The sequence below is a fragment of the Struthio camelus genome, chromosome 7, assembly GCF_040807025.1.
Source record: "Struthio camelus isolate bStrCam1 chromosome 7, bStrCam1.hap1, whole genome shotgun sequence".
Lineage (NCBI taxonomy): Eukaryota > Metazoa > Chordata > Aves > Struthioniformes > Struthionidae > Struthio > Struthio camelus.
The window spans coordinates 1,285,156-1,301,190 of NC_090948.1; the positions used below are offsets into that span (position 1 = coordinate 1,285,156).

Here is a 16,035-nt window from a genome sequence, read left to right on the forward strand (position 1 = left end):
AAGCGGTGAACTGCAGACCAGTGCAGAAAGGGGAAGGTGGAAAGCACGTTCGCACATAAGTAAAAGTGAAGAAGGAGGAGACCATCCTTGGGACTTCCCTGCTGGCGAGGGAGTTGGGATGAGCCACCATCTGCAACGCTGGGACCCAGAGGAAGGGTGAGGGAAGTGCTGAGAAAAGGGGCAGAAACTGGGGATGGCGCACACATCTGCAACACCGCTATTGCTGCTGGGACCTCTTCTGTATTGTGGTGCTTATTTCCTATATTTTCCTTTTTTGTAACAGTCAATAGGGAACTAATAGTAATTCTTTGACCAGACTGTGAATAATTTATCATTCGGTATCATCGGTGGCTGAAGTCCATGTCCACACCAGCTGATGTGGCCGTCCCCAGTCCTCACAGGCTCCTGTTTTCCCAGGGTAGCCAAGTGCGTGTTTGTTTTCCCCCTTGCTCACTCTTTATCTCAGTTAGGCAGAAAAGTAAATACTTATGAAGAAGAGATTCCAAAGAGCCATAAAAATAATTTTTTTGAGTGCCTAAAACAAAGCATAAAATGGGTTCATATATCTGAAAAGAACATTCATACGTTGCTATGAATAATGGCATTAGAAGGAGGTGCGCTCATACGTTGCCTGACATCACTATTCCAATTGCTTTTACTGATAATTAATGTGTTAAGCATGCCTAAAGGAAGGGGCTCATGTGATTTACAACAGCATGCAAATTACGAGGAACAAAAAGCTGCATCCTGACTAAAATGGAGCCTTTATTTAAAAAGGGCCCATACTATTTTAGTGATGATGGGTTTTGTTTATTTCCTGTCTCATAAGTGCATTAATGAGGAAAACTAACTCCGCACCCACCCCAATTCCCAGCAGGATTGCAGCTAGTAAGAACAGTATACTGCTAAGTAGTGTTGAAAGATGTTTTATTGAGTGTGCTTATTTTCTTTATATATTTTATTTATATGAATTAAATACAGCTGGAAAAAATCAAAGAAATGGAAAACAAAACTATATCACAGGGAGGCCGCGCCCAAGTGGCTTGAGGTTGCAACCCATGTTTCTCATGCATGTGAGTCATTGGTTCTGCTAAACTGACCTGAAGGTCTTTGAGGTGCTGATATGCTATGGGTGAAAACTTGAAATCCCTGGGAGAAAGCCCTGGGAAATGCACAGAGATTTGACTGGAGAAGTTAGCCTAAGGGGTTTATTCTTCAGATGTGTCTTATCTTAATGTTATTTGAAGGGAAGCTCTAGTGTGACTCCAGTGGCAATCCTCCTGTCTCCCTGAGAGCAGCCAAGCATTGCACAGGGCTGTCAAGGATACTCACAGAGCAGAGAGCCTAAAACTGCAATTTTTATTAAAACATATTTAAAATTCACAGATGGTGCTGCGCTGTTTAGTTTCATGTGATCTCCAAGCAGGATCCAGAGGCAATACTACATGTGGATTTCCACGCTCTGTTAGCAAACGTGGTCACAGCCAACTGACTGCCAGCGATCCAGACGTGGGGAATATGGGAGAAATGTCAGACCCCTCTGAATTATGAAGGATCAAGGATCTTGCAACACGTCTGAGCCAGTGGCAAGTCTAATATGGGATTCCCCAGCCTGTTATAGGTAAGTGTAGCATTGAGTTTTCAGCTAGCATTACTGTTGGGGCAAAACATGTCCATTTTCAACTGTTGGGGTACTGCTTCATGATTTTCATCTATTGGTTTAGTGAGTGCTGGAGGTCCCTTCCCATGTAGTCATGGTTTTATGAATAATCGTCTGTCTCCTTTTTACCCTCTAGGTTGTCAATATCCTTTCATGATTCTGTGATTTTCTGAAATTCATAGCACAATGTGGAATTGCTGGGTTTCAAACAGTTAACACTTGCGAATAGTAGACAGCCATGTGTTGTATTTTGCTTTGGGAGGAATGTTTGCGCTGTCCAAATTTTAGCATCTTCTGGTGATTAATGAGAAACTTGAGGAAAAGTCACTATGAGTTTAATATAATGACGAAGTCCATGAAACTCTCCTCCACCCTGATAGGTCTGGTCTGGTCAGAAGCACTTCCACAACAGCTGCCTCTTCAAAGAAATCCCCCAGGAAGGAGACTGAGCTCCTGCATCATCACAGACTTCGAAACTCAGACACACGTTTTGTTAGATGGCTTACAAAAGTGGGTATGAAGGCTGAAAAAAATCCACCTCACATCTTGATTAATAGCTGAGCAAAGTTCCTAAGAGCCTATCTTGCAAAAGGAAAGAGATTTACTTTTTGGGACCTATCCAATTCATACTGTCATTCAACATATACTGCTATCATTACTGCATCTTAAAAAACAACAACAACAAGCAGAAAAACAACAAAAAACCCCACTGTGCGCTCTATCAAGTCCGTGAAAGTCCATCTAGTGACCGCACGACTTGTGCACTTTTTGGTTTGAAATAGCTCCATCTTTCTCCACCTTACAGGGCAAACACTCCTAATGACTTTTCAAAGCCCATCCGTCAAGTCTTGGCTCCCTCTGTGGACATGAAATACATCCTTCAGCTTATGGGTTCTCCCTTTTAAGCATTGGCATTTTGTGTTCTTCTCAATATCTTGTAAAAAGAGTGTTCTGGGTGGCAATAATATAAACCTTAGGAGCTAGCTGAGCAAGCCCTAATAGCAGTGCTGTGGTATGCAATATTTGTGAAGATAACACTGCTTTGAACATCCATCCAAAGATGTTTGGGGGGGGATTGTAATTTAAAAGATTCACTACCTATATTTTTCACTAGTCTTGGTCCCCTAAAATGAAAAAAAAAACTTTAATTCCTCAGATCTTTTGGCAGCACTTTCCTTCTCCACTGAAGGTGCAGCAATTTCAAGTTTTCTTGGGACTCTTCATTTCTTTGCAAAAAGATCAAAAGGTCAGGCAATTTCAGTTCAGTGAAGCTTCAAGTGAACTACATCATGCATAAAAATTTGCTATTTTCAAGCTAACAAACTTCTGCAAGGATATTTTGCTCACTTGAGCAGAAAATGGGCTATGTTAGCAGCTTTTCTGAGCAATGTCCTGATAATAGATGTGCGTAAGGTCCTCCGTACATCCCTGGTATGAAGACCAGCCTCATGTCTGTTCTCCATTTACTCAGCAGTTTCTTGGATCACAAACAGTGAAATGAGTATGTATACAGTCTCTGAGATGTTCACAGTGACTGTTTTTCTTCAAGATGTGTTGTGCATGTAAACAAGATTTGAGTATCTGATAAAGTCATAAAAACCTTTGAAAAAGGCCAGGCAGATACAGTCCCTGATGGCTTCACGCACGAGGACGTGTAGAGTTTTAGGCCTTTCTCTCTCCCTCCTAACGCTATACGGGTTGTGTGGTTGAATGTATGGGGCCTGTGCACCTATAGGGGAACAGGTATGTGCAAAAGCATCCTGGATATTCTTATTAGCTGCCATATAAGGAACAGCGATTGCTGAGGTGGGGAAAAAAAGATTTAAGTAAAGTTTTCTTGCCTGTAAAGACTTTGAATAGGTGAATGCAAGTTTTCGATTCTAAGCAGTTCAGCCAGTGAAATATTAGTTGCACCGACAGTAACCAGATCGTGAGGAAGTTCATAAACTTCCCCAGCCCTGCGAAGGTTGTCCCGGTGGCAACGCAACGTGCAACGCTCGGAGTTTTGTCAGGTCAGGGGGAGCACGGTCCACTTGTCCAGCGCCAGGTAGGACAGCAAAGGCATATCACTTCTTGAAAAAGCAGTTCATTTGGTAGTGTGGGGATTAACAGCTATGAGTGCAGATTAATTATGAATGTGACCTCCATAGCTCAGATGACTTTCTGAATGAAGACTGTAGCAGAAAAGTACCCCCTGTGCCTCCCGGAAAATAACTTGCTGATGACTTTTTCTGTTGAGAAAAACAAATGTATTTAAAAAAAAAAAAATAGGTTAAGCTATTTTCCATATGCCCTCTGGATCTTTGCTTGAGGACTTAACCTTATGTGATTTGTACGCTGCTAGGAAGGCTGTGATACCATAGTGATGCAGAAGATGAGATGTGACACACAAAGGCACGATGAAGCTAAATTCATCTATTAGGGTACACAAACACTAATCGCAAATAATATTTGGAATGAGACTGTGATCTGAATGCCAAAACCAGAATCTTTTTGCAAGTGTGGATTCACACAAAGCTCTCAAGGTTGGAAACGAGTCTTCATACCAGCACCAGCTCTGTGCCACTTGCAACGCAAATGCAGGAAATAAGAAGAAATGAAAACCAAAGGGCATGGCATTAAACATTGCTATGCACATAAAAATAAAAAAAAGAATTATCAGCTGAATAGAGAAAGAAAAACTTAATAAAATTTTCTGGTAACCTATCAGTTATGCTTTCTGTAGGTTAATCCTGATCAGACCTTTGATATAGCTAAGGATGGAACCCAGAGATGCTTTGCCGTTAGCTTTAAGGGTGTAGAGCCTTAAATATAGGTGAAATAGCAGAGACAGAGTGGTGTGCCATGGTTATCGGCTGACTGAAAGGTACGGCAGGGCCTCCCGCTGCCTTAGTGGGAACCGCAGAAGAGACAGCAGAGGTGTGTTGGTGACACCTCAATGCATTTTTTTCTTGTTATGAATAAGAGATGATTCACGCTAGGAGAATCTCCAAAGAGCTGGAGGTGTGGGTAACCACCAAAGGGCTGGGATGCTCATTCAGGCCTGTGTGTATGGCTCCGGCCCGGGAAGGCAGATAGGGCTTCCAAGCGCTCAACATGCCTCACCGCTTCTGGAGTGCAAAATGCAGGAATTTGGGGAACGTGGAGTTCACAGGGAGCCTGCAGGGCATCAGCATATTGGGCCTTTGCTACTGAACCGTTATCTGCAGTGGCTTTCAGCAAGCAGCTGCGAGGTGCTCAGCATGCACCAGCTTGCCGGTGTCTATATGAAGTGGTCCTCGCCATTGGTTTGAAAACGCAAAACTGAGCACAGAAGAAGAAAAAAATAATAATAAAATAAAAGAAAAAGCATTGAGCAGAAGGGGAAGGGAGCCTGACTAGAGAAAGGGGCGTAGCGACATGGGAGACACTAACATAAAATATCTGTTTTACCTTTTGATATGCAAGTTCAGGTCTATTAAGTTTTCTCTCTCCTCAGAGCTGTTGTTTAAGTGTGTCATTGCAACAAAATGCCATGCTATCGCAAGATAACACGTGCAATTTGCTTAGTGAATAGCAACCTTATCTCATTTGATTAAACCCCCAATAGACAGCACAATCTATGTATGTATGTGTTTAGGCAAGGCCCATGAATTTCAAGCCATATCATTTCTCGAATCACATATCCAATTATTGCAAAGTGGTGAGTCCTTGGAAACTGACGTCCAGCCAACACTAATGAAAAATGTGTAGTATGTGTAGCAAATATTACAGAAATGAACGCATTACTCCCAAAATCTGAAGAGTTACTCCCTCAGGTATGCCTTTTGTACTTTGACTGCCTTAATTAAATGGCATCTAAGCGTGGACTTTGCTTTCTAATAAAGTATTTTTTTAAGGAAACAGTCCCACTATAACCCCTTTTCTGGAGACATCACTTCTTTGAATTAATAACCTATTCTTCTGGCCACATCTGGGGTGGAAGAGTCTCCTATTTGTCGGTAATTAGAGCAACTTCTTAAGATTAACATTACACGCATGTAAGCAAAATGAGGTGGTGCAATAAACTACATTGAAAGTTGCACTAAATTATTCACTGTGATGCCTAGTGTACAGCTGAGCTGAGCAGACATTATGTCGTTAGGATCTTCCCCAAGGTTTTACTGAGATTAGTTAAAAGCTGAGAAGAAAAGATGGAGACAGCTGTGAATTGGCAGCACCCTGCAGTTCCCTCTGCTTCAACAGGAGAGGAAGAAATGGGAAGAAAAAAAATACGAACAGCTTTAAAAAGGACCCTCCATCCAAAGTAACATGTTTCTGCGTAAGAGTTTCGCTATGAGTTATTAATGGTGAAATGGCATCAGAGAGGAACCTGCTCTTGGCAGTGCTGGGGAGGAGCTGAAGTGCCCAGGAGGAGAGTGGTTGCGGAAGGAGCTGTGGTGAGGAGGGACCCAAACAATCTCTGCAATCTCCTCATTAAGATCTGCAGAAATTCAGAGATTGAAATGTCTAAATGAAGCTATCTACACCCACCTCCAAAGGAGGACAGCCTTGGCAATGCTGACTGAAGTTCCTGGGTTGATTGAAGCTCCTGGAGGTGAAGTTGCAGGACCAGCTCTGCCAGCAGGAGCCATCAGCCGTGCAAACATGTCCTCCACCGTGCTGGTGTCTGAAGCTCTGCAAAGAAAAAATGGCCCATTTCCTGCTAAATACCCTGAGGTATCCCTTTTCTATTAAAAATCCTCTTCCATTTTATTCTTCTCCCATTTGCCTTCTTTAAACTACTAATAGACCAAAAAATATATTCTGTGACTGTGAAGCCCTGAAAAAACTCACTGTTCTTATATGTAAGAAGAACAACTGCTAGTAGCAAGGCACTAAAGATAAGACTAAGTTGGAAAGGGAAATGTTGCACTTGTTGCAGAAGAAATAATCTTTACTAATGTGTCTTCCCGCCATGCGCTAACTCCCAGCTGTTTCTGCTGCTGGAGAGAGAACGGCCGTGGAAGGACATGCACCACTGCGTGCTCATGCTGCGTGCTCATTGCTGGAGCCACCTAAAGGACGCGGCACGTACTATTTGCTACACCTAGTTCAAGGTAGACTACTACAACGTGCAAAATAACCAAGAAGTAGATTTCATCTCATTGCTCACTTGATCTTCTGTTTTTCACAAGTATCTATTGGTCTCTTGCTGCCCTCACGTTTTTTACCACTTTTAATTCTTCCCTTAGCTTTACCCAGTCCTCTGGGATTTTTCAGTTTGGCAAACTTTAACGTTTTACCATAAACTGAAGCTACTTACCAAGAGGACTTTTCTTCCAGGTACCCTCAGATCTAATTCCTAATTGAGTCGCATAAATAAATGCAAAAAATATCCTTAAACAGAAAGAATTTTTCTATTTCCTGTCATCAGGCCTGCAAGGATTTGTCAGAAGTGCCCGGAGGTATGAAGTGAAAATAAGCTTATTTTTTTGTTTGGTGCCCTGGAGCTGATGCATCTTCCTCACTTGCTCAGGAAGGTATTTCTGCAATGGGATCCAAGTTACTACCGTGTCGATAAGCTGTGATGGCTTAGTATGAAACATACCTTCAGCACGAGTATGGTACGCATGTCCCAGTGGGTGGGGGAAGGTCCCTTGAGCATGTTCTTCATGTTACCCCAGATAGTGCTGTAGCTGGCAAGGGGCAATGCTCACATGGAAGCCAACAGTCCTAACACCAATGCAGCACCGGGTCGTTAACTGCCTTGTACAAAGCTGTACTGTAGCATTTGTATTGGGCAACAGGCTTTGACAAGAACCCGTTATTGATTAGTGATATAATATGGAAACAGAGCATTGCGATTGAGAGCAGTACACTGAAGCGCTCAGAGTTATCTTGGTTTGGAAAAATATTGCCATATTGAAGGCAAACGAGAAGATCATGATATGAAAACCCTAGCAAAGGGATTGACACTTTCTATAGTTGGCCACGCAATAGATTAAAACGAAGGCTTTGATTTTGTTTGGTTGAGTTAGGTTAAGCAGCACAGGTCAGCATATGTGAATGTATTTGTTGTACTGTCAGTAGTAACTCTGCGAGAGCCCACCATGGGGATGTGCTTGTCTTCAGTGGGAAATTCGGTACTATTGTGTGCAACCTGGTAAGGCCAACCCCTTTAACCCTCTATAAAAAAAACAGGTGTTTATGATTAGCAAACTTCCATTTCTAATTTTTAAGATTTCAAAATGTGGTAATTTGTGCTAAATAATGTTGCTGTCTTTGTGATTTCTGTCCTGAATTTAGAAATTAATTACAAATGAGTTCATTGGAAATTAATTATGATCAATCTATTTAGTAGGAAAAAGAGCCAGGCAGGTTGTTTGATAAAACAGAAACATTTCAAAATATATGAACAGTACCAAAAAATGAGTATTTTTTTCAGGACTTTTACAAATTGATTCCTTCCATATTTTCTATTTTTAACTATGAATCAAAACTTCAAGCTTGTTGGGAAATATAATACATCTTTATATCCCCAAAGCTTTTAAATTATTCACTGTCCTTAGTGTTCTCATTCTGACAGGAGATTATCCCTTTTAATTGGAAATTTTCTATTATTTGCATCTGAAATGTTTGAAAGTACAAGCGTAGGCTCAGATCCTACAGACAGCAGAAATGATAGCAAGAGGTTGCAAGGAAGCTTATAATTGCAAGCACGTTAACCCAGTCAGTTGCATTAATCCTGCTCAAAGCATAACACAGAGTAACAAAAGTCCCATTTTCATCCTACTGATTCCCCCCACCCCTGCCTTTTTCAGTGCCATCCCTCCATTCCCTTTTTGCCTTGTAATCAAGGTGCACGGTCAGGCGAGCCAGGCCTGGGAGACGGCATCATCTCCCCACCGGGGGAGAAATGCCCCCTGTGTTGCCAATGGAAGAGCCCTCGTCCCCTTCGTTTGAGGGTAACGTTAACTCTCACGTGATCATCTACTGCAAACCACAACGCTTTCAGGCTTGATGTGCTCTGAGAAACTTTTCCTCCTCCAAGTGCAGCCCATGCTCATTATAACAAAAAATGTGATTTTATAAAATCGGGCAGCGTGAAATGCACGCTGTGTTTCATGTTCAGCCCCCCACGTAATCCAGGCTGGGCTGCCACGGGGTCCTGGCCTCCTTCGTATTTACCTTTGCTTCAGTCTCTCCATCCTCTCCAAACTTTAACAGTGGTAATTTTATAACTCCTTCCAGGTTATTGATAAAAATGTTCAAAATCATTTCAAATCATTGATTTAAGTCATTAGATCCCAGGCTTTCATTTCTGGCCTTTTCTAGATGTTACTTCCTACTTCTAAAGACTTCCTTAAAGACTGTTCAAAGATTTGGGGTTTCTTTCCCCCTGCCCCCAGCTAATCATTTGTGCGTTTCAGTCAGTTGGATGCTCAGAGAAGTGTGAGAAAGATGGAAAAAAAAAACAAAAAACCTTCAGCTGCAAAATGGCTCATTGACCATAATTTTCCCTTGCTCAGGAGGTACTAAGAAAGGTCAAGCTGCCTCACACAGGTCGCTGTGCTGGGGTGGCGCAGTGATCAGCTGGTCTTACTCTGTCTGTAGAGTTACATTTTTCTAATATTCACTACTTCGTGGAGAACTGGACTTGAATAATTTCTATTTCGAATATGTCAGAAGAACAGTTACTCTAGAGGATTAAGTGACATCTCATCATCAAAGAAGCGATAACTACATCCATCAGAGATGTGACACTACCATTTAGGAATTCCCTCGCTTTCTCTAAATGATGTAAATTAGATACATCTAACGTTGTCTATTATGAAAAACTTAAGGAAGATGCAAACTCTGCACCCGAATAGGAGAAATTCAGCCCATGAGTGATTTTAACTGTTAGGGGCGTAGGCGGGGAGAAGAGTCCTTTAAACTGGTCAGTTGAGCTAAACTTATTTAGATCAATTTTATAGCCTGGAAATGATAAAGGAAGCTGTTCTTCCCACTGCCAGATATTGTACAGTTATTGCATTGTAACTTTAGCTTTTAAGTCTTCCAGTCATAAACTTTTGCTTATAGTTTTTAAGTATATCTGCATCTTAGACTACTATCTGGAAAGTAGTAAAATATAAAATATGTTGGAAGTTTTCTAAAATACTTGGTTTCTGCTAAGTTCAAAACAGTTTCATACCTACCACCTATACTTCAATTGCATAATTGTCCTAAAAATGACAAAGAAATTTTCTAAAAAGAAAATGAACTTTTTAGATGAGTGAGTCTACATATCTCAGAGACATCAGGATTTCTCTCTAGCAGTACTAAGATTGCATCATGGTCCCTGTTGAGATAAGGGAGAAACGTTCTTGGTTTTAAGGAGAATTTAATATTTTTTTAGGCTCTACATCTTGTTTGTGTATGGGAGGAGGAGGAGGAGGAGGAGGGGACTGCAGGAGAAGTAAGCCCATGATTCATTGCAGATCAGATCAACTGAAAGGGAATGTCTTCTACTTGTGAGCAAACGGGAACTTCCTCTGACTATGTCTTTGGTTAAAAAATGTACTGAATTGGTTTGACTAAGAAGTTTCTTTAGTTTGATTTGGTGATTCAGGCTGGCTCGCTCCAGGCTTCCAGTTAACAGCTGCACTATTGGTCTTAGCATGAAGTTTCCGCGCAGGCAGTCCGCTGTGTTTCAAAATATATTCTGAACACATTCCTAAAACTATGCTAAAGTTGATTGCTTCTTCAAATATCCACAAGGAGAGTCACTGACTAGAGCATGGAATTGGATGTACATAGCATGGGACTTTATTAAAATTAGAGAAGATTTTGATTTGAGCAAATATTCCACTTGAATTTTCAAATATTGTCTAAGTTCTGGTGAGGACAATAGCATATTTAGAAAACTTATCTAATTATATCTCAAATCTCTGTCTGCAGAATGCTGGAATCACATTCTCCAAGGGGGACAGACCTGAGAACAAGTGAGAACAAGAGGTTTTTGGGTGTGGGTTTTTTTTTTTTTTTTTTTTTTTGCTAATTAGCCAAAAAGTTCAGCTGTCTGCTCTCCCTTGCTTTTGTCTCTTCTGTGCAGACTAAGGGCTTTGGCTGTTCTGTAAGAACTTCTGCCTTGGAGAAGTAATCTCTGGGAGACAAGGATTTAATCTCATTTAGGGTAGGCGCCACCAAAACCACACCATAGTACATGAAATCCAGATTTTGATTTTCCTTTTTATCCACTTTTTTAATCTATTGCTCTCAGCTGAGTTATAGGAGCATTGTAATTCTTGCGTTTAGAAATTTAGGATCTTCTTGAGGAGGTTTTGCTGCAATACCTTGCAAGCAAGCATATCCTGCCACAGCAAAACATCTGCTTGCACAGGGGGAGTTAAACATAGTTTGACAGCTCTGAAATATCCCCACTCCTCCTGTCCTTGCCTCTTTAGCCTGCTAAGAGCCATTGATGACTTTTAGCTGCAATGCTAACCATATTTTAAATTTCGTCCTTTGTTTTAGTCCATGAAAGTTTGTGTTTAATTATTGAAAATTAAGCTCGTGTTTTAAGAGAAGAATTCTTCCTCAAAATCCCTCAAATTGATGGAAACTTTAAGACTGATCCCTGGGTAAGGAAAATTGCTCATACAAATTCTTCAGAGGATGCACATCTCTGACTGGTGCTTCAGCTGCAACCTCGTCCGCGCCAACTTGGCACAGACATTGAGAACTTTAAAACAAATATGTTCAATAAGAAATGGCTTTGCAGTGATATTTCTACCAGCTCCTTCTCAAAGCTTTTATTTTTTTTTCTTCCATACAGGACCCAGAAAGCTCACCTAGTTATCCACGCTCTGAACCTCTTGAGCTGAAAATTTCATGAGCACAGCCTGCCTCGCGATTTTCTTCTATTTCATGCTTTCTCTCTGGATGGTAAATTGCTGTGAGAACAGCCTCTGTTGTTGATTTTGGGAACTGGCTCCCCACCCCTTTCTGGACCGCATTTGAAAGTGTCTCTGTGCATGGGGGAGGCTAACGGGTGGTGTGGAGGATGGCTGGCTGAAATGATTTTGAACCTTAAATGATTGGTTTTGAGCCAACGACACCAGGCGATGCAATTGCTCTGTCTGCCTGTCCGTGGCCGCGGACGGGTCCATGCGCTGCTCCTGCCTGGCCCTGACGGCGTAAGCCTTTGCTGCCGCAGGACAAGCGTGCCCTCCTTTACAAGTGCTAGACTTTAACTGAGATGAAAACATCGCTCATCTCAAGTCGTGACTTCATGCACTTTCTAACGCCAACGCAAGACGATAAAGGTCCTTGTAGGACCAACGCGTCCCTTGTATGCAAGGGAGTGGAACGCACCTGGGCTTCCAGACGGCAAAAATCAGCAAGGTTTCATCAGCAAAGACGTAATTCACTGCGGTTCTTGTTGTGTTTGCTGAAAAAAAGCATTCAGAAGCGTGAACTTCCCGATGCGCTCGGCTACATCCGAGACGGGCAGTTTCTGCGGCACAGTCTCGGTGGTGTTCACCATTGGCCTTGTCGTGCTGTTCCCTGTGGTCCAGCACCCGCTAAAGAAAGCCTCAACTCCACCATCGCCCAGGGGCTGGAGGTGCCAGATACTCCAACGAAGTTCACTGAAATCCAAGTGAAAGCGTTCGTTTTGGGGAATGCTGTTTAGATTATTTAATTATGCCTGCAAGGCTGAGCCTCTCTGTCTCGGCGGTCTGACCCGACAGACCATCGGACTCGCTCGACATGTGACAAGCGGTGTTGAAATGAAGTTTGATCTTATGATTTATTTAGGTCACGGCGTGGCTTAATTAAGAACGACATTATGCTGATTCGGAGAGGAGCTCTGAAGGACTCCTTCACTTTGCTTAGATGTTTGAAATTCAGAGCCGTCTCCAGGGCCCTGCAGCTATAACGAGTTATTCCTTCTGGCGTACCAATAACAACATCGAACGGGGAAGGGCAGGGTGGGAGAAACGGAGCCAAACAGGAAAAGATGTCCTAATTCTTGCCGCGGATGTGTGTCTCTAACATTACAATACTTCAGCAGATAGCAGCAGGAATCACGTGCTTTTTTTCTTTGCTTTGACAAAGAAATAAGTGTCTTTTTTTGAAATTTCTCAGCAAGCTCGCTCCAAGAGGGATTAAGGTAGAGGTACTCAGAACTGAGAAGGTTAACTGATGTAAGGGGCTAGCAGCCGATCAGCGTGTCGCTGAGCAAAACTTTATACACGCTTTTCTAAACTCTCATGGCTTTATCTCCACGAGTAGTTTTCAGTGTCAGAAATAATATAATTCCTTGAAGAATACACTGGTGGAGTTTCCCTGAAGAGATGATGCTTTTTCAAAGAGCTGCTGCCCCGAGCAGGCACAGCAATGACTTAAAAGCCATAATCATTTGAAACTGCCCATGTTTTGTTACCCGCCTACGACTGGGTGCCGTTCTCACGGGCGAGTCAAACCCGTGCCTGACCTTTTCACTTCTTCTCGAGTGACTGAATTACCCCTTTCCTTGCTCTTTTTTCATCCTTGGCAAATCGCAAACTGCAGTATTGTAATGACAGGTGATAATAACGTTGTTGTAAATTAACCGGGAGGCAAGCGGAGCGGCTTGGACGGCCTCAGGGCAGCGCTGCTGACGAGGCGCCCGCGGGAATTTCGAGCTGGGAGCAGGAACCTGCTCAGTCGCCCAAGTTACCGAAGCAAGGGGAGGTGACGGTGTGTTAATCCGCAGATGCTTTCATTGCCACGGAGCTGCTAACACCCCTTCGGAGGCACGGTGGCCTGGTTCCTCGCTGGGAAGTTGTAATTCTCCCATAAAACCGAGCCCAGGGCTCAGCAGGTACAAGCCCGGGTCGGTGAAAAGCAGCTTCCCCGTCTCCTTCGGCCGCTCTCTCCATGCAGCGTGCGGCAAGGAGAGGCTGGTGAAGAGTGAAACGAATAGCAGTTGCCACGCCGTGCTGTCTGAATGACTCCTGCGGACAAGTCGGAGGCGTTTGGAGGTGCTAAGGTAACGCGAAGCAGCAGCCTTACGTACCCCGGCGCCGCCGGTGCCCGTGCAAGTCGAGAGCAGACGTAGGGAGCGTTTGGCTGGGGATGCAGTTTATTCTCAGCTTGTCTTGGTAGCGTATCTTTTGCAGTTCTCAATGTCATCCAGTATACCCTGCGTGCAATTAATCAGTAACAAACGCACGGTGCTGCAGGCTGCGGTAATTGTGTGTTTAACTTCTCCAGCTGTCCGGGGCAGATGTCGCTGATGGGGCCGGCTGAGACGCATCCGTTACTGTCGGCTGCAGGCGGGGAGGCTTCGCAGGGAAATAAAGATGCACCGAATATATCTTCACTGCATACTGTAACTTGAATCAGCTCCTGAAAGACCAGTTGCTCCAGGAAACGGCGTTAGTCTGACGCACTTTGGGAAACGGCTGTGCAGCACGCGTTATAAACGGAGCAGCAGGAGGCGAGGAAAATCTTCCTGAAAAACACAATAAGCAGTAAACAATGCATGCAATTAGCTCTTTAAGAGATTAAGAAAGGGTCTAGTACTTCTCATTGATGAGGAGAGCGGCACATCAAAGATTAAAAATAATCCCCAGGGGGTTAGGGAGCCTGCGCTCTTTTTATCTCTACCCAGTAAGGCATCCTGATGTAAAGTGTATCTGTGTGTGTGTGTATATATATATATGTACATGTTCACTTGTTTTATTATACCTGGGTAAACATAAACACTTTCTTTTGTGGTTTCTAATCCAACCCTTAGCTTTCCTTCACCCCGAGTGGTTTGGTCTGAGTTAGTTGCCTGGGAGAAACGACTCCTGAAATGACTGTGCGAGATGCGCGGGGGACCCTGAGCCTGGAGGCGTTTGAGCTCGGGAATTCGGGCTGGCTCACCTTGACGGAGGCTCTTCCTAAAGTGCCGGCTCATCTCTCCGCATGCCGAGTTTCCTCTCCAGGGTCTCGTGCTGAGCAGCCCAAGACTGACTTTTCAAAATCTGGGAAGGATATGCATAAATCTATTTTCAAAATAGTTTTTAAAAGCACTGTCTCAAGCATGTCTGGCTATTTAATATACATGTGACAGTACAAATTTATGCGTGTGCAGATTTAAGAAACATTCATTTTGGAAATATACTTTGATGATGTGAAAAACACTTTTGAAAAGATGATGTGAAGAAAGGTCTTCTGAGAAACCTCCCACGAGCTCTGCTCGCTGTTTGCCTCTCACCGCGGCGGTGAGGAGCCGGGAGCGTGGGAAGCGCTGACAAGCTGTAAAGCACTGATCCGCCCCGTTGTGCCTACCTGCTTCTCCAGCTCTCTCCACAAACCCTGGACCGACCGATTACTGCGTTAATCCCAGAACCTGCCAGACCTGAACAACATGAAGCAAGTTTCCTTCCTCCATTCTCCAGGTGCAACAGGTGTGTGCACATATATATATATATTTTAAGCGAAATATAGAAGGCTGTACTCTGACTATGGTTGGAAAAGTCAAGTTCAGTTGACTTCAGGATTGGGATTAAGCAAACAAGGAGCAAATCTATTCGTAACTGTAGATACCTAGTTAAACCCACCAAGCGCCTTCATCTTGGCAGTGTCGCCTTAGCTTTTTCTCCTTCCAGCCTGAACATTAATTATTTGGTTTAAATTGCAGGTGAGTCCTAAGCACGAGTCTCAGAGATTTTCCTCGCGGGTGATTTCACAGCTGCAGTCAATGCAATGCTCTCTGGCATCCAACAGCTCACTAGCTCCATGGTGTTAGCCAGAAATCTGCAGACGTGGATGAAATGGCTGGGCGTACAGCGACAACTGTGTAGTTGGGAGCCCACTGAGCCTGTCAGCAGCGGGAAACGATGGCCCTTGTTAGCTCTTTAGCCTCATTGGGGGCTTCATCTGGCTGTGTGAAGTGGTCAGGAGGCTGGCAGCTCCGCAGCCGGCTCCCTTACAGCGCTGATGAGGGCGATTATCAGATGGGGAGGTAACACCTCCTGGGGACTCCTCATATGGCTCATAAAGACCAAGATCAATAATTTGGGTGGCTTCAATTTTATATCCACCCACTTCTGACTGAAGTGATCGATACAGGCAATATCCGTGTCTAGGGAGATTTTAATGTTTCTTTATAGACGTGCATGAGGATATGTTATGCCCTTTTGTGCAAACTGGCAGCGTGGTTTTTGGGCTGGGATTAGCTGTAGGGTTGAGTTACATGATATTTGCAGAAGAATAGCTCTCCAGGGCATTGCCTTTAGCTTGATATTGATGATTATTATGTACAGTCACCGACAAAAATATGTGCCAGAAAACCTAGATCCTGGAGTCAAACTACTTCTACAATCACAACAAAGCAGCTGTAATGCAGCAGGATGCAATGGAAATGCCTTGGCCCGTGCGCACACACGTATGCAATT

The 16,035-nt window shown here is 43.4% G+C and overlaps 1 long non-coding RNA gene across 2 annotated transcripts; it reads right to left on the reverse strand.

The window, feature by feature from the left end:
• Positions 1 to 948: 948 nt before the first annotated feature.
• LOC104141289 (uncharacterized) lies at positions 949 to 15,292 on the reverse strand. Of its 2 annotated transcripts, XR_011142354.1 has the most exons (4): positions 14,519 to 15,292; positions 11,978 to 14,102; positions 6,173 to 6,316; positions 949 to 3,891 (listed from the first exon to the last, which is right to left on the reverse strand). It is a non-coding gene; the product is annotated as an uncharacterized lncRNA (long non-coding RNA). The 2 variants fall into 2 exon arrangements; XR_693509.2 differs by having other exon boundaries at positions 11,978 to 15,292.
• Positions 15,293 to 16,035: the final 743 nt, after the last annotated feature.